General features: G+C 45.2%; 1 long non-coding RNA gene across 1 annotated transcript in view; it reads right to left on the bottom strand.

The window, feature by feature from the left end:
- Positions 1 to 5114: 5114 nt before the first annotated feature.
- LOC138843807 (uncharacterized) overlaps positions 5115 to 26560 on the bottom strand; it is a 35526-nt gene continuing 14080 nt past the window's right edge. The window contains exons 2-4 of the long non-coding RNA XR_011378805.1: positions 21976 to 22855; positions 7575 to 7651; positions 5115 to 6473 (exon numbers count right to left, since the gene is read on the bottom strand). This is a non-coding gene — a long non-coding RNA (uncharacterized lncRNA). The remainder of the gene's footprint in view (positions 6474 to 7574; positions 7652 to 21975; positions 22856 to 26560) is intronic.

Genomic DNA, 26560 nt, shown 5'->3' with positions numbered 1-26560 from the left:
AGCTGGAGCTGGGCTGATCCGAAGCCAGGAGCCAGGAGCTTCTTCCAGGTCAACCACGTGGGTGCAGAAGCCCAAGCACTTGGGCCATCTTCTACTGCTTTCCCAGGTGCATTAGCAGAGAGCTGGATCAGAAGAGAAGGAGCTGAGACTGGAACCAGTGCCCATATGGGATGTGGGCACCACAGGCTGGGGCTTTACCCACTATGCCACAGTGCCAGCCCCCTACAAACTATAATTTATAAAGAATAGAAGTTTATTCAGCTCATGGCTCTGATGTCATTCTCCAGATATTTCTAGTGAAGTATCTTTTTTTAAAAAATATTTAATTATTTATTTGAAAGTCAAAGTTACACAGAGAGAGGAGACGCAGAGAGAGAGAGAGAGAGAGAGAGAGAGAGAGAGAGATCTTCCACCCACTGGTTACTCCCCAATTGGCTGCAATGGCCGGAGCTGTGCCGATCCGAAGCCAGGAGCCAGGAGCTTCTTCTGGGTCTCCCACGTGGGTGCAGGGGCCCAAGGACTTGGGCCATCTTCTACTGCTTTCCCAGGCCATAGCAGAGAGCTGGATCAGAAGTGGAGCAGCCGGGACTAGAACTGGCACCCAAATGGGTTGCCAGCGCTTCAGGCTAGGGCGTTAACCCACTGCGCCACAGCGAGGCCCCTCTGGTGAGGTATCTTAGGGTGGCTTTAAAAGACCTTTTTGCTTTCCAAGCCTCTCTCTATCTCTGTGCACACACACACACAGGAGGGTACTTCAAAACATTTGTGGAAAATGAAATCAAAAGGTGTTTGTTCTGGTGCAAGAAAATATTGAAATCCACACATAGCTTTTTTCACAATATGCATCAAAAAAAAAAAGCACTGGCTCTGTTTCTCTGCAGAATCCTTGCTAATCAATACACAGACTGTTTCTTGCTTTCCACCTCAGCCTCACTCAGAGCCTCATTCACCTTTGCCCTGTGCCCCATGGCTGCAGGAGGAAGCTCACCTTGATAGCTGTGACTTACTCCCTTTGCACATGTGATTTCTTTCGGTCAATATTAGTTTAAGACCCACTATGCTCCCACCCTCATGGAGAATGGAGGAAAGCAGAAGCAGAAATGGTTACTCTGTGTGTGTGTGTGGGGGGGGGGTGTGTGTGTGTTAGGTAGGACTGCATTGCATTGTCACTTTTCTTGTGTGTGTGTGCGTGTGTTCAGTAGGACTGCACTGCATTGTCACTTTTGTGTGTGTTTGTGTGTGTGTTAAGTAGGACTGCACTGTATTGTCACTTTTGTGTGTGTATATATGTGTTGAGTAGGACTGCACTGCACTGTCACTTTTGTGTATGTGTGTATGTGTTGAGTAGGACTGGACTGCATTGTCACTTTTGTGTGTGTGTGTGTATATGCGTTGAGTAGGACTGCACTGCACTGTCACTTTTGTGTATGTGTGTGTGTGTTGAGTAGGACTGCACTGCACTGTCACTTTTGTGTATGTGTGTGTGTGTTGAGTAGGACTGCACTGCACTGTCACTTTTGTGTATGTGTGTGTGTTGAGTAGGACTGCACTGCACTGTCACTTTTGTGTATGTGTGTGTGTTGAGTAGGACTGCACTGCACTGTCACTTTTGTGTTTGTGTGTGTGTGTGTTGAGTAGGACTGCACTGCACTGTCACTTTTGTGTATGTGTGTGTGTGTGTGTTGAGTAGGACTGCACTGTACTGTCACTTTTGTGTATGTGTGTGTGTGTGTGTTGAGTAGGACTGCACTGCACTGTCACTTTTGTGTTTGTGTGTGTGTGTGTGTTGAGTAGGACTGCACTGTGTTGTCACTTGGTTGCCTTTCTTAGCTTTCTGTGATTGACCCCCACTCCTCAGAAAAGCCTCATGGAGTCTTCATTTGAGTTCTGTGTTTCTTGATTATGCCTTCTTTCACTTTTAAATCTTTTGCTTAAAATTTTTTATTATTTATTTCATTTATTTGAAAGGCGGAGAGAGAGAGATTGAAGTCTTTCTATCTGCTTGTTCACTCCTCAAATGCCTTCAACCACCAGGGTGGACCAGGCTAAAACCCAGAACTGGGAAGTCAATTTGGGTCTCCACGTGAGTGGCAGGAACCCAACCTGCTGTGACCCTGGGTATGCATGAGCTGGAATCAAGGTCAAAGCCCAGACTCAACTCCAGGTGCTCTGCTATCAGATGCAGGTATCTCTTTTTTTTTTTTTTTTGACAGGCAGAGTGGACAGTGAGAGAGAGAGACAGAGAGAAAGGTCTTCCTTTTGCCGTTGGTTCACCCTCCAATGGCCGCCGCGGACAGCGCGCTGCGGCCTGCGCACCGCGCTGAACCGATGGCAGGAGCCAGGAGCCAGGTGCTTTTCCTGGTCTCCCATGGGGTGCAGGGCCCAAGCACCTGGGCCATCCTCCACTGCACTCCCTGGCCACAGCAGAGGGCTGGCGTGGAAGAGGGGCAACCGGGACAGAATCCGGCGCCCCGACCGGGACTAGAACCCAGTGTGCCGGCGCCGCTAGGCGGAGGATTAGCCTAGTGAGCCGCGGCGCCGGCCAGATGCAGGTATCTCAATCAAGATCTTAACCACCAGCAAATGCCAGCCCCAGCTTTTAAATAAACAACCCCAGAACTTCACATGGTCAGTGACAAGCATTTCCCCGTGTACCTGAGCATGACGATGCCTTATTTTATCTCAAGTTTGTGTTTTTCAGTTTGGAAAAACCTTTGAGATCATAATAATCCAAAGTTAAAAAAATATATTGGGGCCAGTATTGTGGAACAGCAGGTTAGGCTGCCGCCTGCAGCATTGGCATCTCATATCAGATTGTTGGTTTGAGTCCCCGCTGCTCTGCTTCCAATTCAGTTCTCTGCTAACGCAAGTAGGACGCAGCAGATGATGACACAAGTACTTGGGCCCCTGCCACCCATGTGGGAGTCCAGGGTGGAGGTCCTGCCTCTTGGTTATGGCTTAGCACAGACCTGGATGTTGGGGACATTTGGGGAGTGAACCAGTGGATGGAAGATCTCTGTCTCTGTTTTCCCCTTTCTGTCTCTCTGCCTGCATGCCGTATCAGAGTACCTAAGTTCCCTGCTAAAGCACATCCTAGGAGGAAGCAGCCCTTCCAGGTACAAGTCCTTGGCTCTCTCCCACGCATGCGGAAGACCTAGATTGAGTTCCCAGCTCCTGGCTTCAACCTGGCCCAGCTCCAGCTGTTACAGATATGTGGGGGAGCGAATACGTAGGCTACCAGCTCTGCCTTTCAATAAGTAAGTAAATAAACATCTAGATGGAAAAGTGAGAAACCCAAAAGAATGGTAAAAGAGCCTGCACCTTCATGAACTGCTATGCAAAAGGTGTTTGTCAGTATCTTTGGGCTTTCATATTTATTCTGTGCTTCAGTCTAGCCTTAATATTGAAAGATCAAAAACATGGGCTAGAGGCTGGGGCAGGTGGTCTACGGTGAGAAGAGGCAATGCATGCTGTCTACACTGCTGTTCCCCATGGTTGCTGCTCCTGCACAGAATGGTGGGGTGACTCTCTCAATGTAGCTTGAATGGTGGACAGAGTTGCCCTTTTGCAGGCAATTTGATTTCTTGTGTGATCCAGCTAAAGCTGTGTCACACCTGCAGAAGGGAAGGAAGCAGGAATATGGGGACCAGGTAGGCAGTACTGGGGCAAAGAGCTGGAGGCGCAGGCCCTCAGTAAGATCCAGCACTGGTGCCAGTGGGGGAGGGCAAAATGTGCATGGGTGGGCGTGGGGTGTGGTGCTGCATTGAAGAGGCCATGAACCAAAGCACATTGTCAGTATGTGTGTCTGACAAGTTCTCAATGGGCATGAATGTGGGGTGGGACTTTCTCCTTGTCAACGAGACTTTGTTTTCAGCCAATGCCAACTTGCTGAGGGACTGACCCTCATTTTACATGGTGATTTCCTTGCTGACAACTACAGGGACTGAACTAATTTAGTATTTGGATGTGTGCCTGGATGTGTGTATGTGTATGTGTGTGTATGTGTGTGTTAGAAACAGAGAGACACACCAGGGAGAGAGGCACACAGCATCCCCGTGATAACCAGACACTCCTAGCTCATGGCTGCAAACAACCTCCTGTGCAATATGTGCCCTGGAAATGTCTGTGACTTTATTTAGGGAGACACAGCCACGCAAAAATGTGTTATGACAATGGTATCTGAAGAGCATGGCTAGCCACAGCAAACCGGGCAGATAGAGGGGGCAGGGAGCCATGTGGTCCATGTCGACCTTCTCTCTGGGGATTTCCTGGACTTTGGTGAACTGGGCCTTGAAAGCACAGTGGAGCAAAGTGTCAAAGGGTGAGTCATGGGGACAGATGAGGCCAGGTAAGAACTGAGGAGAGAAGATTATTATTTGTAGAGGTTGAATTTATTCCAGTTTTGGTTCATGGAGTACAAACAGGTTCCCTTTTAAAAAGTGGCCGGTGAAGTATTGGCAGCAACTTAGCCCAGCTCTATATTGGAGGGAGAGCTGGGCAGACACCTGCTGGACCACCTGGCCAGAGTCTGGCCATTTGCCAGGGCCAGGGTTGCAGCCATCGTTACTGAAGGTAATTTTGTGGCAGGATTTGGTTTCAAGTGTTCATATATGGTCACTGTTACTCTGAACAAAAAGAAATAGGTGAGTCTTTTAGACCTAGGCTGTGGTCTTTGGAATGAGACTTTGTTTTCAGCCAGTTCCACCTTGCTGAGGGGCCATCGTCATTTCACATGGTATTCTCATCCTAGAAACTGCAGAAATGGAACTAATGTAGTTTTTTTTTTTAAAGAGGCTAGCTTTTTTCATTGCTGTATTTTAGCAATAGATATGCATAGCGAGTTGAATATTATCCCTCTCCCCCACTCATTCATGCCCATCTTGAACTTGTCAATATCACCTTACTTGTAAATAGGGTCTTTGCAGATGGAAGTCGTTAAGATAAGACCATATTGTATTATGGTGGGTCTGAAATCTAATTCCCGGTTTCTTGTGAGAAAGGAGAGGGTGATTCCAACACAAAGATATGGAAATGCACATGGAGAAACGTGTTGTGTGAAGACAGAAGCAGCGTGGAGCAAAGTGGCCAAGGCCTAGGATTGCAGCGAGCACAGAGCTCCCTCAGAGGCTCTGGAAGAAACTAGCCCAGCCGACAGGCACCTTGGTTGCAGACTTGCAGGCTCCAGAAATGGCAACAATGACTTTCTGTTGCTCTAAGCCACCACTTGAGGCAATTTGTTTTGACAGTCCTGGGAAACCAATCCAGCATGTTTTTCACAGCTGCTTTTAGCTCCGAAGCCTGCGGAAGCAGCCTAAGTAACATTGCTGACACGTGGGGCACGCTGCACGGCTCCCGGCTCCAAGCAGAAGGTCTACAAGCTCTGGGGCCATTGCTGTGGTGTAGTGGGGAAAGCCACCACCTGCAGTGTTGGCATCCCATATGGGTGCTGGTTCGAGTCCCGGCTGCTCCTCCTCCAATCCAGCTCTGCTGTAGCCTGGAAAGCTGTAGAAGATGGCCTAAGACCTTGGGCCCCTGCACCTGCGTGGGAGACCCAGAAGAAGCTCCCGGCTCTTGGCTTCAGATCGGCTCAGCTCCAACCATTACAGCCTTTGGGGAGTGAGCCAGAGGATGGAAGCCCACCCCCACCCCCTTTCTCTACCTCTGCCTCTCTGTACCTCTGCCTTTCAAATAAATAAATAAAACCCTTTAAAAGGTCTGCAAGCCCTGCGTGATGGGTGTCTTGCCCTCTCTCTTATGGCATCTCCTCTCCTTTCTGCCATACTGCTCTATTTGGCTTCCTTCCAACCTACCACAGGCCCTTTGCTTCTCTGTTGTTCTGGAATGTTCTTTGGCTGACACACGTACTCCTCCCTCTCTTCCAGCCTTCAGGTCTTTACTCCACGGGAACCTTAGTGAGACTTTCCCTGGCCTTCCTATTTAAAAGCACCATCGTATCCTTAAGCCTCCAGCTGCCTTATTTTTCTCTTATCACCGTTTAGTAGATCACATATTTTACTTATTTATTTCAGTTATTGTCTGTTTTCCCATTTGTTCTGGTCACTGCTACACAGCCAGCACCCATACCACTGCACATAGTTGGTGCTCAATGCAAATATTTGTTAGGTGATTGAATGTGTACTTTCAAACAAAAACAGTGATACAAGTAAAGAGACTTGTATCTGTGGAATGAGGAGTTCCAAGGAGCAACTTAACCACTGTGCCAAGGCCTGCCCCAAAACTTGAGTCATTTTTATAAGTCAAGTAAATTCCTAATTCCTTCATCCTAACGCAATTGTCTTCAGTTTCCATGTTATCTTCTAGTCCTTCACATGCTTCTATAGATACGCTTTTGCATATTTGTAAATACAGTCTAAATGTCATTTGAAGAGTGCTGCTTTCAAAGTTTTTTAATTGTTTTGATTGACACGTAGCAATTGTACATATTTATGAGGCACTGTGTGGTAATCTTCTACCTGTGTACAATGCGTAACAGTCAAGTCAGGGTAATTGACATTTCCATCTCATCAAACATTTATCATTTCTTTGTATTGAGATCCTGCAAACTCCTTTTTAAAAAAATATTTACTTTATTTAGTTAAAAAGCAAAGAGAGAAGGAGAGAGAGAATCAGAGAGTACATTTATTGGTTCACTACCCAAATGCTTACAAAAGCCAGGCTGAAGCCAGAATCCAGGAACTGAACGTGAGGCTTTTCCATGGGTGGCAGGGACTCAAGTATTTGAGCCCTCACCTGCTGCCTCCCCGGGTGTGCATTAGCAGGAAGCTGGAATCAGAGCAGAGCAGGTACTTGAACCCAGATACTCTGGGCATCTCAAGCAATGTCTTAACCAATACTCCAAATGCCTGCCCCAGCACTGCTTTTTAATTTAAGGTTTATCAAGCATATTTTGACACTTCTGTAGTCTATGTAGTTATAATTTTTAATGATCACATAGTAGAACACCTTGCAGATGCACTACACTTTTCTAAGTAATTGTCTTATGTGGAAAATTATTTTGCTTCCAGATTTTGTCCTTTTTTTTTTTTTTTTTTGGCCGTCTATGCCTTGTAGTAAAAGTCTTTGTACATCTAGAGTTCTATCTCTGTAGAATTAGTTCCTTTGTGAGTTCTGGGAACAGGATTGCTGTGTCAAAGAGACAGGATAGCTGTGTGGTTCTTGCTACCTGTTGCAAAGACCACACTTTAGGAAGGTTATTTGGGCTATTGGTTAAGTCATCAGTTAGAATGCCTGCATTCCCCATCAGAGTGCCTGGGTTTGTGTCCTGGCTCCAGATCCTGATTTCAACTTCTTTTTAATGCAGCCCCTGGGAGCCAATGGTGGTAGCTCAAGTAGTTGGAACCTTGCCACTCACCTAGCAGGTCTAAGTTGAGTTCCTGGCTCCCAGCTTTGTACCCTCGGTCACCACAAATACTTGGAGGGAGTGAACCAGTGGATGGGAGTGCTTTCTTACTCTCCTGATGCTTCTCAAATTTTTAAAAATAATATAATGCTATGTATATGCATATGCATATATATACATATATATGTGTGTATGTAAGTACATACATATGTACCTTGTTATAGAGTATCAGGTCGCCAGGTTCTAGATGGGGGTAGGTTCATTCCAGTGCAAAGCATCTTGAAGACATCTCTTTTTGGAGACAAAAACACATTTTCTTTTTTTTATATATATTTTTTTGACAGGCAGAGTGGACAGTGAGAGAGAGAGACAGAGAGAAAGGTCTTCCTTTTGCCGTTGGTTCACCCTCCAATGGCCGCTGATCCGATGGCAGGAGCCAGGTACTTATCCTGGTCTCCCATGGGGTGCAGGGCCCAAGCACTTGGGCCATCCTCCACTGCCTTCCTGGGCCACAGCAGAGAGCTGGCCTGGAAGAGGGGAAACCGGGACAGAATCCAGCGCCCCGACCGGGACTAGAACCTGGTGTGCCGGCGCCGCAAGGTGGAGGATTAGCCTAGTGAGCCGTGGCGCCAGCCTCTTTTTTTTTTTTTTTATATTGACAGGTAGAGTTATAGACAGGAGAGAGAGACAGAGAGAAAGGCCTTCCTTCCGTTGGTTCACTCTCCAAAAGGCCGCTACAGCCAGTGCTGTGCCAATCAGAAGCCAGGAGCCAGGTGCTTCTTCCTGGTCTCCTATGCAGGTGAAGGGGCCCAAGGACTTGGGCCATCCTCCACTGCCCTCCCGGGCCACAGCAGAGAGCTGGACTGGAAGAGAAACAACCGGGACTAGAACCTGGTGCCCATATGGGATGTCAGCGCCCCAGGCAGAGGATTAACCAAGTGAGCCACAGCGCCGGCCCCATATTTTCTTTTTAAAAAAGATGTATTTATTTATTTGAAAGGCAGAGTTAGAGAGAGAGAATCTTCCAGCCGCTGGTTCACTCCCAAATGGCCGCAACGGCCAGAGCTGTGCCTATCCGAAGCCAAGAGTGAGGAGCTTCTTCCAGGTCTCCCACATGGGTGCAGGGGCCCAAGGACTTGAGCTATCCTCTCTGCTATTTTCTCAGGTGCATTAACAGGGAGCTCATGGGAAGTGGAGCAGCTGGACTCAAACTGGCGTCCATATGGGATGCTGGCACCACAAGCTGCAGCTTTACCCGCTACGTATGTCACAGTGCTGGCCCCAATTACATATTTTTACGAGAACCAGGAGCTGACAGAGTTTTAGCTAGCTTTTGCACATACACGTTGTGGAACTGATAGGATTCCCGTAGGACTTGTGAGGAGTTCTCAAGACTACTTCATCTTCATCAAATAAAACTGTAGCCTCACAGATTCACTTGAATGGTTATTCTCTGCACACTAGACCTATGTATTCCTCATGAGAATTTTCAGAAAAGAGAAATAGCCACTTGCTTTTGTGGTCATTTGGAATTCAAACCTAAATTATATTCTTTGCTCATAGGACAATATAAAAAATTTGTTGAATGATCCGATGTATAATTGTTTTCTCATTGTCTATGTTTAAAATAAAAAAACTATGACATTTTCAGCTTTTCTAATCAAAATAAGGAGAATTAAAGTATTTCTAAAAATTGAAACAATTATAGTCCATGATCAGTTTATGACAATTTCCTACTCCTTGTTACTTAACAATTCAAATTATTATATAGTAATTAATATAAAATCAATGTAAATTTAACAGCTGCCAATTGCCAATAAATCTGAAGGATATTTTCCAGTCCTCTCGAGTTTACATCTATTTCTGCAGTCCTCTGTGGTTGTTCTTTTTCCCTACAGAGTGAAATTGATGATGGAAATAGGCTGGCACCAGGCAACAGCTGTCATTTCTTTTGAAGTTTCAATTATTTCACTCTTTTGGATTTCAGTAATCAAAAATTTATAATCCATTTCAAAATATAAATCCTTTCAGCTTCTTATTTTTGAAAATGTGCGTATTTTTTATAATTACCTGCCTTAAATTTTGCACTGGGAATCATAAATGTATTCCTTTTTCTAAAGGAAAATGTAGCTGGTGAAGTTATCAACCTGTAATACCTAAAAGAAAAAGAAGTTTTAGGCAGAAAGAGGAGTCTGAATGAAGCAATAGGCAGGGCTCTGGGAGACAGGGATCGGATCTGTCTCTGTCTTCCATGGCTGCCGTGGACTGGCCCTCCAGTCCTCTCTGGCTCCACCAATTCTCTTGTCCTGTTCCACACTTCCCCGGGGAAACACTCACCTCTTCAGCTTTCTTGGCCATGTTGGATTTGTACAAAATAGTCTGGCCTTGCGTACACTGTTCCATCTACCTGTAACGCTCCTCACTGCCTTCTCTGTTTGGAAAATTTCTGATTGTCCTTCACAACCCAGTGCGACTGTCACTCCCACAGTGAACTCTTGACTGGTGATGGCTAGCAACCTTTCCCTTCATCTTCGCCGTCCTCCTCCCTCCAAGAAAAACCTAGCCTGGCCCGAGAAGAAATCAACTCATTTCCTTCTGTAAGAGTCCTAGATACATGTATTCGCCTCCTCAAATGTTTTATTAAATGCCTACTGTTTTAGAGGCTGGGAAAACTAGTGAACAAAACCAACAAGGCTTCATGGGGCCTTTGGCCTAATGGAGATAAACAGACAATGAGCTAAATAAAGAAATTATTTATGTAGTATGTTAGAAGATGATAAGTGCTAATGGCAAAAATAGAGCAGGCAAGGGAGAAGGAAGCGCCCAGGGAGGGTGAATTGAAACAGAGAGCCAGGAAGAAGCTCATAGACATGGTGAGGTTTAAGCAAGGACTTGAAGAGGGTGAGGGAATGAACACTGGGGACATCCAGGTGGAGGAAACAGATTCTCAAAGCCCTTCGCGGGGAGCTTGCACACGATATATGAAGAACATCAGGAAGTCCCACGTGAGTACAACAGAGTGAACAGGAAGAAGAGAAACGGAGGCTAGATCAGAAGGGTAAAATCGATGATGGGGCCCCACATCTCATGGGTCTCAGGGACCATTGTGAGGACTGTGACTTTTTCCGGCAGTGCGATGGGAAGCCACTGGAGGATTTTTTCAGCAGGTTTGATCTTTTTAAAGGCTCCCTCAGGTTGTTCCAGGATATGCATCGTTAGAGGAGAAGACAATAATCTGGACAAGCTAAGACAGTGGTGTGGGCCAGGAGGGCGGCCGGGTGGCTAGTGAGAAGTGGTCCTAGTCTGGATACATGCTGAAGGTGGACCCAGTAGGAGTTCTTGGGAGGATTAAATGAATGGTATAAGAGAAAGAAACCAAAGATGACACCATGGCTTTTGGTCTGAGCCACTGGAAAGATGGAATTGAGATGATGAAAGTCACCGAGAGCACAATTGGAGGGGAAAACCAGAGTGGTTTAGACATACTGAGTTTGAAATGCTTTTAGGTGTGTCAACTGGATGCTTGAAGTTTGGGAAAGAGATCTAGAGAGACAGAGAGAAAGGTCTTCCTTTGCCGTTGGTTCACCCTCCAATGGCCACTGCGGCCGGCGCGCCGCGCTGATCCGATGGCAGGAGCCAGGTACTTCTCCTGGTCTCCCATGCGGGTGCAGGGCCCAAGCACTTGGGCCATCCTCCACTGCACTCCCTGGCCACAGCAGAGAGCTGGCCTGGAAGAGGGGCAACCGGGACAGAATCCAGCACCGCGACTGGGACTAGAACCCAGTGTGCCGGCGCCACTAGGTGGAGGATTAGCCTATTGAGCCGCGCCGCCGGCCTACAATTGATTTTTAAAGCAATGACACTGAGATCACGAAGGGAGTAGTGATAGGAGGAAAATAACAGGGTGCCAAGGCTGAGTCCCATAGTACTCCAAAGTGGAGCAGCTTAGCACACAGGCCTGTCACAGCGCATTCCCATCTCATTGTGATTGTTGAAGCTTGTCTTTCCACTAACCTGTGATCTCCTTCGTGGAAAGAACTGGATCTTACCTATTTTTAACAGTTTTATTGGAAGTATAATTTATATACTATAACACTGACCAGCCTAAATATCCAACTCAGCAGTCTTCAGTTTTTCCTCATTTTGTATCTTTAATAGCAGGTATATGGTAAGCACTAAATAAATGCTTTAAAATGAATGTTAAACTTTTAAGTGAATGAATAAATGAAGACTTTGATTTTTATTTTATTTTATTTAAATAGATTTATTTATTTATTTGAAAATCAGAGTTACAGAGAGAGGGATAGACAAACAGAGGGAGAGAGAGAGAGAGAGATCGTCCATCTACTGGTTCACTCCCCAGATAGCCACAATGGCCAGGGTTGGGCCAGGCCAGAGCCAGCAGCCTAGAGCTTCATCTGGGTCTCCCATGTGTGTGTCAGTGGCCCAGACACTTGGGTCAACTTCCATTGCTTTTCCCAGGCCATTAGCAGGGAGCTGGGCACCCATATGGGATGCTGGTGACACAGGTGGTGGCTTTACCCGCTAGGCCACAACACTGGCCCCTGTACATAATTTTAGATCAGCTCTTTATTTTTTTTAAAGATTTATTTATTTATTTGAAAGAAGGAGAGAGAGAGAGAGAGAGGTCTTCCATCTGCTGGTTCACTCCCCAACTGGCCGCAATGGCCAGAGCTGCACCAATCCGAAGCCAGGAGCTTCTTCTGGGTCTCCCACATGGGTGCAGGGGCCCAAGGACTTGGACCATCCTCCACTGCTTTCCATAGCAAAGAGCTATATCAGAAGTGGAGCAGCCGGGACGCGAACCAGCGCCTATATGGGATGCCAGCACTGCATGCAGTGGCTTTACCTGCTATGCCACCGCCCCAGCCCCTACATCAGCGCTTTATAACTCTGGACATCCCTTCATTGCCTACACAACAAGAGAGTGCTGAAGAGAAATTTTAAAATTATTTTTCAGCTTTGAAATTTATAGGTTCAAATTTTTGTTTCAGTGGTGTGATGGTTAATTTTGCAATCAACATGTCTAGAATGTGGGGTACTCCAGCATTTGGTCATACATTATTCTGGGTGTGTCTTTGAGTGTGTTTTTGGATGAGAATATTTGATGTGCTAGACTGAATAAAATAAGTTGGCCTTCATAATATTGATGGTCTTGCATGACTGCTGGAGCTGGGACATCGGTCTTCTACCTTCACGCTCAAATGGAAAAGTCAGCTCTCCTTGGGGCTCTAGCCTGCTGGCTTCTGGACTAGAACTAACACCATTGGCTCTCAATATTCTCAAGCCAAAAAAATTTTTAGATAAATTTTAAAAATCAAATTCAGTAAGATATAAAAGTAATATAATATATAATAAATAAGTGAGAATGTATTCCAAGAATGCAAGATTGGTCAACATTTGAACATTGATCAATGTAGTCACCACACTGGGAAAGAATTTGCCGTGATAATAATCTCTCAGGGCCAGCATTGTGGTGCATGGAGGTTAAGCTGCTGCCTGCAACACCAGCATCCCCTGTGGGCACAGATTCACCTCCTGGCTGCTCCATTTCCAAGCCAGCTTCCTGCTAATGCCCCTGGAAAAGTAGTGGAAGATGGCCCAAGTGCTTGGGCCCTTGCCATCCACATGGGAGACCAAGAGGGAGTTCCAGGCTCCTTTTGGCTTTGGACTGGCCCAGCCCTGGCCATTGCAGCTATTTAGGGGAGTAAACCAGTGGATGGATGATCTCTTTCTCTTTCCCCCTCTGTCTCTGTGACTCTTCCTTTCAAATAAATAAATAAATCTTAAAAGAAAATTCTCAATAAATTTCGAAAAGAACATAACTTTCTTAGTTTAATAGAGGATATCTAAAAGACAAAAACTAAAACCAAATATTCAATATTAAAGTCATCCTGGGACCATTGCTGTGGTGCAGTGGGTTAAGGCCCTGGCCTGCAGTGCCGGCATCCCATATGGGCACCGGTTCTAGTCCTGGCTGCTCCTCTTCCAATCCAGCTCTCTGCTATGGACTGGGAAAGCAGTAGAAGTTGGCCCAAGTCCTTGGGCCCCTGCACCCACATGAGAGACCTGGAAGAATCTCTTGGCTCTTGGTTCTGATCGGCACAGCTCCAGCCATTGTGGCCATCTGAGGAGTGAACCAGTAGATGGAAGATCTCTCTCTCTGTCTCTATGTCTCTCTGTAACTTTATTTCAAATAAATAAAATAAATCTTAAAAAAAAAAAGTCATCCTTAATACTGAAAGAATGAATGTTTTCCAATACTGGGACTATAGTAAGCCTGTCCAATATCATTAGTTTCACTCAACATTGTAATAGAGAACCTGCAGGACAATGTCTGGGGAGGAGTGGTGGGGCTCAAAAAGGAAAGAAAAATAGAAGGCATACAAATTTTTAAAAATATTTATTTATTTATTTGAAAGGCAGAGTTACAGAGAAGCAGAGGCAGAGAGAAAGAGAGAGAGAGAGAAATCTTCCATCTGCTGGTTCATTCCCCGAATGGCCACAATGGCCAGAGCTGGGCCAGTCCAAAGCCAGGAGCCAGGAGCTTCTTCCGGATCTCCCATGCTGGTGCAGGGGCCTAAGGACTTGGGCCATCTTCTACTTCCCAGGCCATAGCAGAGAGCTGGATCAGAAGTGGAGCAACCAGGACTTGAACTGGCGCCCATATGGGATGCCAGCACTGCAGGCAGCAGCTTTACCTGCTATGCCTCTCTCTCTCTCTCTCTGTCATTTTGACTTTCAAATAAATAAAATATATCTTTTTTAAAAAGCTAAAATTATGAGACTTCTGGAAAATATAGACGTGTGAGACTGAAGTATGCAAGCAATAAAAAATGTTTTTGATAAGATATAAAAAGTAAAATCTACAAAAGAAAATAATGACAAATTAGACTCATTAAATTTTAATAATTACCTCTTCTAATGGCATTTTTAAAATATGAAAATATAGGCTACAGACTGGAAGAATATATATATGTATATATATATTAAAGATTTATTTATTTATCTGAAAGGCAGAGTTACCAAGAGTTATGTTGAGACAGAGAGGGAAAGATCTTCTGTCTGCTGGTTTATTCCCCAGATGTCCACAACGGTGGGGCTAGGCCAGGCTGAAGCCGGGAGCCAGGTGCACTTGGGCCATCTGCTGCTGCTTTCCCAGGCACAGGGAGCTAGATCAGAAGTTGAGCAGTCAGTACTTGAACCAGCATTCATATTGGATGCCAGTATTGCAGGCAACAGCTTAACTGGTTGTGCCACAACACTGACCCCTAGAAGAATATATTTGTAATAAATATATCTGACAGAGGACTTTGTATTGAGAATAAACTATGTAATGAAAATGAACCACTCAATATTGAGAGGGAAACACAATTCAACCAAATAGGCAAAACATTTGAGCAGACACCTCACAAAAGAAGGTGCAGATAATGGCCCAAAAGTACATGAATATCCATCAGGGAAATATACCTTAATAATCCAGAAAATGCAAATTCAAATTACAGTAAGATAGTTTTACACACATTGGCAAGACTAAAATTTAAAATACTGGCAATTCCAGTTGTGGCTGGGGATGTGAAGCAATTGGCAATTTCTCCTAAAACTGAATGTATGCCTACCCTATGACCCATCAAACCTACTCATGAGTATTTACCCAAAGGAAATAAAAATATGTTCATGAAAAGCCATACACAATAATGTTCATGGTATCTTTATTCATGATAGTCAAAGCCTGGAAATAACCTGAATGTCCACCAGCAGAATGGCTAAATAAACCATGGCCTATCTTTATAATGAATTGCTACTCAACAATAAAAAAATGTACAATGATGTGTGTGAATCTCAAAAACATTATAGCGAATAAAAGAAGCCAGACACAAAAAGCACATACTATAGGATTCCATTGATCTGAAATTCTAGGAAAAAAACAAACCAACCTAGAGCAACAGGAAGATCAGTGGTTGCCTGGGACTGGGGGTGGGATGGGAGGGCTGGGGTCTAGCAGTGTCACGTCACTAATTAGCAGTGTGAACTTGAGCAGATCACTGCCTGCCTGCTCCTTTGCTTCTTTGAAATGTAGCAGATAATCAGGTAAACCAGGGTCACATGGACTAACTGATCTCAATGTCCCTTGTAGCACTAAATTCTTGGTCTCTTCTTCATCCAGAAAAGGGAAAGAGCCTGCTCGCTGTGTTTACTTTCAATTCTCAAAATTTAGCAATAGTGGTCATGAGGTGTTTGTCAGAGAGGAAGAGAATAATTGTCTGGCATAATTTTTTCTTTTGCCAGAAAAAAAATGATGAATTAATAGTAAAGTAGGCCAGAAAACTGAAGGAAGAGCTCTTATGATAGCAGCAGGAGGCCTGTGCTTATTGTGGGAAATGCTGAGTAAAGGGTGGGGTGAGTAGCAGAAGGAAGTAAAAGCTAAGAAAGAAAATGACATGCTACTTCCAACAAAATGACGGCTCTTCTCACCATCTAAATGACGTCCCTGGTATGCATTAGCTAATTGTGAAAGTTAGATCCATATATTTCATAAACCAGTAGTATTTATAGCAGTGAAACAAAACACAAGACCCCACATATCATTTGACAAACAGGAGACCCAAATGCACGTAAAAAGACATTGCACAAGGCTCCTCCTCTCTGAGGACATGCATCGTCTCTTTCACAAGTTCAATGGGGAGGTACTGCATTTGCACTCGTCCCCTCCATTTCACAGAGGAGTAACTGAGGTGCATACCTACGTATTGCCTTTCTGAAAAACAACACACTCGGAACTGGAGGCACAGCTGGCCTCACGACTTTGGAAGGGCAATTGCGGGCCTGTAATACCTACTTGTTAGATGGTGGTCAAGATTAAATGTGGAAATGTATGCAATGGCTGCGGCACGCATTCAGTTCTCTACATCAGGCGGTTATTACAATGAAAAGTTACAATTAATTTAAAATGGTAAAATCCGTAAGTTGCGTTAGAGGATGCAAGATTGAGAAGATCCTGGGTGGCAAGATCACTCAAGCAAAGGAAACAGCTTCAACAAAACATGAGACCATGAAGGGCATATTCTGGGATGTGAAACAAAGAGGTGGCAGATTTGGAGACTGTAGAAAGAGATGAGGCCAGAGAGTTTGTTTGTGGACAGCTTGAATTGTTTACGGGCAACAGCAAGGGAACCAAAAGCTTTGGTGTATGTGGTGTATGCGTTGGGGAGGGGTGGGGAGCACTGTTGGAGTTTGACAAGATCTTATCAGTGTTTTAGGAAAAGAACCCTAGTGACAGTGTAGCAGATAGCCTGAGGTAGGGGACAGAGATCAAGGAACTATTCAGAATGTTCTAGCATGGTTTGTGTTGAGAGTTAATAAAGGTCGGACTTAGAGCAGCTGAGAAAAGGGATTATTAGGAGCACAGTGTGAGACTCAGCCAGGATTTGGCAACCAATAGTGGGAAGAAGAGAATGAGAGGGTGATTCCGGAGCAGAAATAATTCTGAGTCTTCAAGCATAATAAACATCTAGTACAGCTATGAATTGAGATTGAGAGCTTCTACAAAGAGAAAAGACTACGTTTGGATGGAAGGATGAGTTCAATTTAGGACGTTTTGAGTCTGAGACATTTACAGAACACGCAGTTGGAAATGTGGACCTGGGGCTTGGGAGATGAGTCAGCCAGAGGCAGATGGACAGTCACCCCCTTAAAGATCACAGTTGAAACTACCCAAGTGGATGAGATCATTGAGGAATAACATGTAGCATGAGCATCAGATAAAATTAAAACACTTGAATGTAAGTGCTACCTGAACTTTTACATGTACTCTCTCATTAATTAATCTTAAACACAGAATATTTGAAGTAGAAAAAAAAAAGGGAAGAGAGACAAACCCTTATTAAGATCCATATTTGCAAGGTTAGGCAGAACTAGAAAAGGGAAGAAAGACCAAAATTTTAAAAAATATTACTTGGAACCTCCAAAAACCAACTTAGCATCAGCGATCCTGCCTCCAATATTCTTGGACCCTAGATGAAAATTCAGGATGTGCAAGAAAAGGAATGAATGAAGGACAGAAATTAAAAGAGAGATAGGAGATAGGAGAGAGAGAAGAGAGAGGAAAGAGGAAAGAGGAGAGAGGAGAGAGGAGAGAGGAGAGAGGAGAGAGGAGAGGAGAGGAGAGGAGAGGAGAGGAGAGGAGAGGAGAGGAGAGGAGAGGAGAGGAGAGGAGAGGAGAAGGCTATGGGAAGTGCCAAGCACATGGAACAGACAAGAAGCACTAGTTGGTCATGGATTGGTCTGGATTTGGTCCAGGAAGGCTCAGAGAAGCAGAAGACATGTGGAGCTGGGTCTTGATGGGCAGCAAAGTTGAGAGGAGTGGAGAGAGAAGGAGAACAATGCAACTCAGGGGACCCATGGCTGTAAAGAACATTTTCTCTTAATTCATTTTTATAGCTGAAGCATACCAGAAAATCTCCTACAAACTCACAATACTTCCATCTGTCTCCAGTTTATCTCAAAAATTTCTACTTATTCCCAATGCTACTAAAACATACTTATGTGGTCACCAGATTTGGCAAAACAGTGGCATTTGAATTTCCTTTAAACATCAGCATATCTTGGGTTTTCTTTCAGTTTCATATTTATTTTATTTTTTTTTAAGATTTTATTTATTTTATTTGAGACAGTGAGAGGGAGAGACAGAGAAAAAGGTATTTCCTTTTGTTGGTTCACTCCCCAAATGGCTGCAATGGCAAGAGCTGTGCCAATCTGAAGACAGGAGCCAGGAGTTTCTTTCTGATCTCCCATTTGGGTGCAGGGGCCCAAGGACTTGTGCCATCTTCCACTGTTTTCCCAGGCCATAGCAGAGAGCTGGACTGGAAGAGGGGCAGCCAGGACTAGAACCGGCAACCATATGGGAAGCCAGCGCCGCGGGTGGAGGATTAACCCACTGTGCCACAGCGCTGGCCCCTCCTATTTTAGTTCTGATATTTATTTGAATGCATTTGGTTTTTAAATGCTAAGTCAATGTCAAATAGTATGGCATTCTGAATTATTGACATGATGCTCAATTAATTCCTAATTCCTTTCACATTAATGGTTTGAAAGTTGGTCCCCTTCCCCATGCAACCCAGGAGGGACCCTGGAACTAGGTCTGGTCCCAGATTGAAGGGGGTATCTGCTGCTCATAGCCTTCCCAGGACATGTTCCTCCTTCTGTTCTTTTTTTTTTTTTTTTTTTGGACAGGCAGAGTGGATAGTGAGAGAGAGAGACAGAGAGAAAGGTCTTCCTTTACCGTTGGTTCACCCTCCAATGGCTGCCACTGCAGGCGCGCTGCGGCCGGCGCACCACACTGATCCGATGGCAGGAGCCAGGTGCTTCTCCTGATCTCCCATGCGGGTGCAGGGCCCAAGCACTTGGGCCATCCTCCACTGCACTCCCTGGCCACAGCAGAGAGCTGGCCTGGAAGAGGGGCAACCGGGACAGAATCCGGCGCCCCGACCGGGACTAGAACCAGGTGTGCCGGCACCGCTAGGTGGAGGATTAGCCTAGTGAGCCGCGGCACCGGCCCCCACTTCTGTTCTTAGCAGAGTGCTGAATTCCTTGTTGGGAATTACTGGCTCCTCATTGTAGCAATTCCAAAAGGACTGTTAGTTAAGGAACCTGCCTTCTTTTTTGCCAAGAGTGGTTAGTGGCTGAGGTTAGCCAATCACCTTTTATTCTAGGACAGTTCATCTTGGTTAGCATAACTCAAGGACCACTAAAAAATCTTTGAATATGGGGGTCTGGTAAAGCTGAGGTGCTAGCCTGAGATGCTAGCATCCCATATGGCTGCCAGTTTGTGTCTTGGCTGTTCCACTTCTGATCCAGCTCCCTGCTGATGGCCTGAGAAAGATGTGGAAGATGGACCAAGTGCTTGGGCCCCTGCACCCATGTGGGAGACCTGGAAGAAGCTCCTGGCTCCTGGTTTCAGACTGGCCCAACTCTGACCATTATGGCCATTTGGTGAATGAAACAATGGATGGAAGATCTTTCTCTTTTTTCTGTCTTTTCTTCTCTCTCTGTAACTCTGCCTTTCAAATAAATAATCTTTAAAATAAATGGGATGGGGCCGGCGCTGTAGCGCAGTGGGTTAACGCCCTGGCCTGGAGCACTGGCATCCCATTTGGGCTCTGGTTCTAGTCCCGGCTGCTCCACTTCTGATCCCGCTCTCTACTATGGCCTGGGAAAGCAGTGGAAGATGGCCCAAGTCCTTGGACCCCTGCACCCGCATGGGAGACCCGGAAGAAGCTCCTGGCTCGTGGCTTTGGATTGGCGCAGTTCCAGCCATTGCAGCCAACTGGGGAGTGAACCATCGGATGGAAGAGCTCTCTCTCTAATAATAAAAAATAAATAAATAAAAATAAAATAAAATAAATGGGATACGATTTATTTCACCAATGATGTTTTGAGGAGTCCAGTGGTCTTCTACCACTGGGATAATCTGGGAATGTCCTTCCCAAGCCTTGGGATTCTGTGAGCTGTCCCATATCTTTCTAATAAATTCTCTTTTAACCAGAGTCTTTTGTTTTTTAAGAAAGAGTTCATTGACTGGCCCAGCTAGAAAACTGATTGCTTTCAGTTGTTAGTCAAAGTTACCTGCATGCAGGAAACCAAGAGTGGTCAGGGTGGGTCAACACAAGGTGACTAGAACTAGGTAAGCTGCTCCGAGATTTTTTTTTTTTTTTTTTTTTTTGACAGGCAGAGTTAGACAGTGAGAGAGAGAGAGAGAGACAGAGAGAAAAGTCTTTCTTTTTCCATTGGTTCACCCGCCAAGTGGTCACTATGGCTGGCATGCTGCAGCCAGCGCACTGCGCCGATCTGAAGCCAGGAGCCAGGTGCTTCCTGCTGGTCTCTCATGTGGGTGCAGGGCCCAAGAACCTGGGCCATCCTCCACTGCACTCCCGGACCACAGCAGAGAGCTGGACTGGAAGAGGAGCAACTGGGACAGAATCCGGTGCCCCGACCGGGACTAGAACCCGGGGTCCTGGCACCGCAGGCGGAGGATTAGCCTAGTGAGCTGCAGCGCCAGCTTCTGAGATTCTTAATATTTGAAGACACTGTGTGAGATCATAAATAATTATCATTTAAGTCACTCCATTTTGGAGTAATTTGTTACATAGCAATAGCAACCAAAGCAGGCCTCCTGACAGATGCATTCCCTCTCTTCTTCATACCCAGGCAGTCACATGAGCATCACTCATCTCTTCGCCTCTGTTTCTCCACTGAAATCATCCTTCTCCAAGTCTGGACCACTGCACTTGACAACTAACTGACTCCCTAGCTGACTACACTCCAGCTCAAATGAGCAGTGGAAATCTGTGGCTGGCATTCTTCTCATTAGAGCACTTCCCTAGCAACCATTGCTCTGGGGACCAAGAAATAACATCCTCCTAGGGCTTGATCATAGCCCCTCTTGCCTGCAGTCTGTCTTAGGCTGCCCTTGCTTCCCTGTGCTCTCCTAGCCCTCTGTGCTTCACCTCAGGGCCCTCTGTCCCTCCTCTCTGTCTCCAGAGTGTCTCTCCTGAGTCAAGCACCGCAGGCATGCAGCTGCCAACACCCGTCCCCGGTCCCTGCAAGCTTCTCCTCCCGGCAGTCGCTCACGTCAGCCTTCAGGACTCCGTTTGAGAGCCACCTTCTCAGAGAAGGCCTTTCCCAGCCTCCACCAACACTTGGCTAAGCCCACTCTTGTTTACCTCCTAGAACCTTACTCAACTTTCAGGCAATACTTATGGGGCATCTAACACAAGCACTGCCTGTGAGTTTGGAATACATCAGAAGATACATTCCACCTTTTGCTCATGGTGAGGATCACAATTTTAGTTTAAATAATTACTCTTGTCTTACTGATGCAGGTCTACCTCCATTGCTGCCTTGTAAATTGTGCAGACAGAGGCCATTGGCTGCTTGTTCACCAGAGTAGGGACTCGACTATTTGTTGAAGGGAAATCAGTGAGCTTTGAAGTCAGACAGACCTGAATTTGAAACCTTGATTTACTGCTTACAAACCATGTGACATGGGCACAGTTCCACCATCTACAGAATGTGAATAAGTAACAAAAGTACCTCCCTCAGGATTAGATCATATAATGCATGCAATGATCTTAGAACAGTGCCTGATACTTAATAAGCTTTCATACAAATCAGCCATTTTATTATTGAAAATAAATTTTATTGGCTTAGACCTGCTCTAGCAGTTGGCCATTGCAGCATTTGGGGAGTAAACCAACAGGTAGGGGAATCTCTCTCCATCTGTTTCTGTCTCTCTCGCTCTCCATTTCAAAAAAAAAAAACAGAAACAAATTTTGTATTATATTCATATCACAGAACTTTCAATTGAGAACTTTGGTCTATTTATTGCACTCTACATTTTCCTGAGTCATAACTTCCCTAGAAACAATCATTTTGTTACTCAGCTTAGCTAAATGTACTTGCTTTGATTCTTTCAGGGTTTCTCTGAAAACCTGAATTGATGTGGCATTTTGTGTTTGCTATACATTTTCCTTGTAGAGGAAAGATTGTTAAAAGCCTTGTGTATTTGGGGGAAAAAAAAGGAACGCAATGCATACCATTCAGGAGGACGTGGCGTCCAGGAATTTGCAGCGATAAACAGGAGTAGGTGGATCTCCAAGAACGTGGCATAGATACAAATCACAGTGAAGGACAAATAGGAAATCACGTGGCTACAGTGTTTGATTATCTTCATCAGGGATATTTATAGCAGATCTTGCTCTGCATTTCCGTTGAAGGTACTAAATGCCTAGAAGAAATAACTTAAACATATGCATCCAAGTGCCACTGGCAGTTACCTCTGGGAGGAGGGGGCTTTATGTTTTAGTTTGCTTGATAAGAATTCTATAACAAGAATAAGGTGTGGATTATGTATTCTCGTGTGCACACACACATGTGTGCACACAGATGTGATTTAATGAATAATAAATCAGAAAGAGGGAGACAAAGCTGAAGGTGGTTCATTTGGGCTTCAGTTTGGTTTCTTACACACATTTCATCAGCATAAAAGCCATCTTCAACAAGAAGAGGGAAGTGAAGAGGACAAGAAGGAGCCATGGAGAGAGGGTAGCTGCCTCCTAAGACATATTTTTGCTATGTGGCTTCATTGTGACTTAAAATAAAGCCAGGTGCCACATAACAACATTCCAGCCAACAGTGGACTGCACATACGTCAGTGGTCCTGGAAGATAACATTGCCCACATCTTACACTCCATATTGGTTGCACAATGAGGTTGTCCAATGATGCATTTCCTAGAACATATCCGGCTTGTGAAGTGATACATGGCTGCGCTGTAAATTTCTAAGGTGTTGCACATTCTTCATCAAATAATTACTGACTGCCTTCTTTGTGTGGGTCACTGTGCTCAGTACTATGAAGCTAATGAGCCTTCCAGTGGCTTTGCATCCAGTAGGACCTAGCAGACAGGCTGCAGACTCTGTAATACAAATCAGAATGGGTTAGGTGCTGTAATTTCAGGTAATGAGAAAGGGTAAATATGCAAGGAATAACAGGAAATGTCCGGTGAAGCATGAGAGGCTTAGATGGACGTAAGTAAATTTGTCAAGACGTGGAAAAAATACAGGTTTGGGTTTTCTTTTTTAGAAATAGATACTCAATGGAAGTAGCATCTTCATAGTGAAAATAGAGCCCTTTAGAGATGGAAAAGATAGCTACCCAGAGCTGGCTTTAATCTGATACACAATCAAAGAGGGAGCTGAGATTATCTTTTGGGAAAGTGCGGGAGTAAGAATAGGACTTGGGCAAAAATAAAATTTTGGTTTAGCAGCTGTGAGGAATTTGAGAATCAGTCAAAAACATGAATACAAGAGATGGCAAGCAATGGTGAATCACTCGGATTTGCAGCAGACCCAATCAATACCTTTTTTAAAATTTTTATTTGACAGGTAGAGTTATAGACAGTGAGAGAGAGAGACAGAGAGAAGGGTCTTCCGTTGGTTCATTCCCCTAATGGCCGCCACGGCCGGTGTTGCACCGATCCAAAACCAGGAGCTGGGTGCTTCCTCCCAGTCTCCCATGCGGGCGCAGGGACTCAAACACTTGGGCCATCCTCCACTGCCCTCCCGGGCCACAGCAAAGAGCTGGACTGGAAGAGGAGCAACAGGGACTAGAACCCGGGGTGCTGGCGCCGGAATCAGCCAAGTGAGCCACGGCACCGGCCATCAATACCTTTTTGAGACTTCTAACACATTTGATAGACTTGGAGTAAAAGTGACAGAATGATAGGAATGAGTCCTAAGTGGAGAACTGGAGAAGGAGGTATGAATGTAAAGTTCAGAGAGATTCTGTTCAATGTAAAAAAAAAAAAAAAAAAATAGCCAAGCTCTCTAGCAACCTTCTCCCGAAATGGAGCAGATGCCTTAGGTGCTTGTCACTGCAGGTCCTTAAAACCGGGCTGGCTGCTAACCTGGGCTGTTGCTCAAGTGATTTATCACTGACTGATTGCACAGAATTGAGCTTCTACCCCTTTACCCTTATGTGTTGTGATTCCAGAGGAACATCAAGGGCATCAGTGAATTGGTTCACCAAGTGGGAAAGGAAAGCAAGCGAGTTTTCAAGGAAAGACTCCCTCCAGCTCTACTGAATAAAGTACTTCTGGGGACAAGGCCTTGGCATGGCAGATCTTGCTGAAAAGCCAGGATTGAGAACCATGGATATGTGAAAATGTGATGTGTTCTTCCAGGCCCTTTATAATGACTGTCTGGTTTAATATCCTATGATTAAATATGAGGTCAAACGTAAATGATTTTGGGAAGATCTGCCAATTGGGATTTTTCATTCCACTATTTTTCCTCTGTGGGTAACTGAGAATTGCAAAGATTGCATTACTCCTGGTCCAGAAGAGTGAAGGGCACCAGAAATAATATGAGTGTAAAGAAGCCATTCATTCACAATGTAATAAGTAGATATACATCCAGGTTACAAATATATTTTTCAAATTTTTATTAATATAAAAATAACCAATTTCATGTATTTCATAGGTGCAATTCATTTTTTTAAAAGATTTATTTATTGGGACCAGCACCATGGCACAGTAGGTTAATCCTCCACCTGCGGAGCCGGCATCCCACATGGGCACTGGTTCTAGTCCCGGCTGCTCCTCTTCCAATCCAGCTCTCTGCTGTGGCCTGGGAAAGCAGTACAAGATGGCCCAGGTGCTTGGGCCCCTGCACCCGCATGGGAGACCAGGAAGGAGCACCTGGCTCCTGGCTTTGAATCGGTGCAGTTCCAGCCTTGGCAGCCATTTGGAGAGTGAACCAACGGAAGGAAGACCTTTCTCTCTGTCTCTCCCTCTCACTGTCTGTAACTCTAACTCTCAAATCTTTAAAAATATGTTTATTTATTTATTTATTTATCTGAAAGACAGAGTTACAGAGAGGCAGAGGCAGAGAGAGAGAAACAGAGAGAGGTCTTCTATCCACTGGTTCACTCCCCAAATGGCTGCAACTGCCAGAGCTGAGCCGATTCAAAGCCAGGAGCCAGGAGCTTCTTTCAGGTCTCCCACATGGGTGCAGGGACCCAAGAATTTGGGCTGGCTTCTACTAATTTCCCAGGCCATAGCAGAGAGCTGGATCAGAAGTGGAGCAGCTGGGACTTGAACCAGTGGCCATATGGGATGCTGGTACTGCAGGCGGCAGCTTTATGTGCTATACCACAGTGCCAGCCCCCATAGGTACAATTCTAAGATAACCATGGGACCAGTGTTGTGGCATAGCAGTTTAAGCCCTGCCTGGCGAAGCTGGCATCCCATATGGATGCTGGTTTGAGTCCCAGCTGCTCCACTTCTGAACCAGCTCTCTGCTATGGCCTGGGAAAGCAATAGAAGCCATCCCAAGTCCTTGGGCCCTGCACCCAAATGGGAGACCTGGAAAAAACTCTGGGCTCCTAGCTTTGGCCTGGCCCAGCACTGGCTGTTACAGCCATTTGGGAAGTGAACCAGTGGATGGAAGAACACCCCCAACCTCTTTTCCCCTCAAACAAATAAATTAAACAAAATTCTAAAAGAATAGATACAATCTGGCACATACATATTATGTGTGTGTGTGTGTGCGCACGCAAACTAACAAATTGCATATGTGATTGCAAGGACTGCCTTGGCAAATCTGAAATCTCTGGGGCAAGCTATCAGGAAGGCATAGGCAGTCCACAGGTAGAATTTCTTCTTCAGGGAAACCTCATTTCTTCCAGGAAGGCTTTTCAACTGCTTATCAAGCAAATTATCATGGATACTCTTCTTTGCTTAAAGTCAACTTGCTGTAGATGTTCATCTCATCTATAAAATACCTTCAGAGCAGCAGCTAGATTGGTATTTGATTGAATAACTGGAGACAAGTTGACACATAAAACTGGCCATCATTACTTGGTGTTTAATTTAATGTAGGCTCATCACCTGTGGATACAGAAGTCTCAAGCTTCACTGTGCAACTTTCTTTTTACATTTTTTTAAAGATTTATTTATTGCGGTTGGCGCGGTGGCGTAGCAGGTAAAGCCACCACCCACAGTGCCAGCATCCCATATAGGTACCTGTTCAAGTCCCGGCTGCTCCACTTCCAATCCAGCTCTCTGCTACGGCCTGGGAAAGCAGTAGAAGATGGCCCAAGTGCTTGGGCCCATGCACCCATGTGGGATGCCCTGAAGAAGCTCCTAGTTCTTAGCTCCTGGCTTCAGATCTGCGCAGCTCCAGCCATTGCAGCCAATTGGGGAGTGAACCAGCAGATGGAAGACCTCTCTCTCTCTGCCTCTCCTTCTTTCTCTGTGTAATTCTTTCAAATAAATAAATAAAAGCTTTATTTGTTTATTTATTTAAAAACTTTATTTATTTATTTGAAAGAGTTACACAGAGAGAGAAGGAGAGGCAGAGAGAGAGGGAGATGCCTTCCATTGCTGGTTCACTCCTTAAATGGCCACAGTGGCCAGAGCTGAGCAGATCTGAAGCCAGGAGACAGGAGCTTCTTCCAGGTCTCCCACATGGGTGCAGGGGCCCAAGGACTGGGCCATCTTTCACTGCTTTCCCACGCCATTAGCAGAGAGTTGGATCAAAAGAGGAGTGGTCGAGACTCAAACCAGCACTCATGTGGGATGATGGCACTGCAGGCAGCAGCTTTACCAGCTACGCCACAG

The sequence above is a fragment of the Oryctolagus cuniculus genome, chromosome 9 (genome assembly GCF_964237555.1).
Source record: "Oryctolagus cuniculus chromosome 9, mOryCun1.1, whole genome shotgun sequence".
NCBI classification, from domain to species: Eukaryota; Metazoa; Chordata; class Mammalia; order Lagomorpha; family Leporidae; genus Oryctolagus; species Oryctolagus cuniculus.
This window is presented reverse-complemented; position numbering and strand designations above follow the sequence as displayed.